Source organism: Notothenia coriiceps, unplaced genomic scaffold (genome assembly GCF_000735185.1).
Source record: "Notothenia coriiceps isolate Sejong01 unplaced genomic scaffold, NC01 NC01_scaffold00028800, whole genome shotgun sequence".
Lineage (NCBI taxonomy): Eukaryota > Metazoa > Chordata > Actinopteri > Perciformes > Nototheniidae > Notothenia > Notothenia coriiceps.
The window spans coordinates 584,198-585,750 of record NW_011361501.1 but is presented as its reverse complement, the minus strand read 5'-3'; positions in this window follow the sequence as shown (position 1 = coordinate 585,750).

Genomic DNA, 1,553 nt, shown 5'->3' with positions numbered 1-1,553 from the left:
GTGTGTGTGTGTGTGTGTGTGTGTGTGTGTGTGTGTGTGTGTGTGTGTGTGTGTGTGTGTGTGTGTGTGTGTGTGTTACATTGTGTGTGTTACATTGTGTGTGTTACATTGTGTGTGTATGTGTGAGACTTTTTATGGTTCTGCCCCTGCCATTCCCGCACAATAAATTCAAGCACGGACACCTGTCTGCTTTCTCATTCCCGCATTATGTCTAGAGGGAACCAATCTTAATTTTTTTCACATTCTATCCCAGCTGCAAATTTGGGGCGAGACACAATAAATAAAGCTTCGCCAGTTTGGGTCCTTATCACAACTGATCAAGATGGTGAAACGATTCTCTGCTCAGAGGGCCTTGCAAATTATTTTGGAAGAGAGAGAACCATTTAATGATGATGTAGAGGAAGAGGAAGAGGTTTCAGAATTTGAGGATCACATTTCTAAGAATTCTGAGTCTGACAGTGACTTTGAAGTAGAGGAGGAGATTGAGCATCAGCTAGTTACAAAAAAAAGACGAGCCACAGGACCAGCCGGTCGAGCCACAGGACCAGCCGGTCAGTAAAACGAGTAGCACTTAAATTCATTAATGTGATCCAACAAATGTAAATGGGCAAATATTAACCATATATGCTGTTTATATAGCTTGTAATTGAGATAAAATAAACATCTGTTGAGTATTTTAACATAAAATAGTTTGATTGTGTTGACTTGAAGCCCAAAAAGGCAGCGGGTCCACCAGACCCACGAACACTGGCTGAGTAACACAAATATGAACACCACACAAGGGTTAATCCAAACTAGCTTCATAGAAAGACAATATTTCCCACAGGAAACGTATAGTGGTGTTTTTCTCACCTCTGTGTGTTCTCTTTCAGAGGGCCGGGCGTGATGGCAGAGGGTGAGGAGGCCATGAGCCAGGAGGACTGGAAGGAAAAGTGCGTAGTCCTGGAGGCGCTGCTGATGAAGTTCAGAGTGCAGATCATCAAGATCAGAGAACTCACCGCTGACAAGGTTTGTGAAAGTAGTGGCCACCTGTTCAACATATCCTCAAAGAATGGTTTGCATGATCTCTGAGGAAAGTTGTCTTGTCATTTTTTGTGGGATTACCTATTAATATCCAGAAACACAAGCGGTCAGCTTCAGGGCAAGCCCTTGCAGTGTAGAACCTGTTGAGGCAAAAAACTGTTTGTTTTGTGGAAATTGTATGGTTTGGGCTAAAATAACAACTGGAATCATGTAACGTAAATATCATTGTTGAGGTTAAAATAACTATGGCAGTGGCTTTACGTAGTTCGAAAGTTAGGGAACAAACATCTCAAAGTTGGGGATTTAAAATAACTTTGGAATCGGCGTTCAGTATGAAAGTTCAGTAAGAAATATATCAATAATAATAATAATACTTTAGATTTGTATAGCGCTTTTCCTAATGCTCAAATAAGCTTTATATAAAATCAGAACAGAAACAGTATAGTCCCTCCCAACCCAAGTGTGTGTGTGTGTGTGTGTGTGTGTGTGTGTGTGTGTGTGTGTGTGTGTGTGTGTGTGTGTGTGTGTGT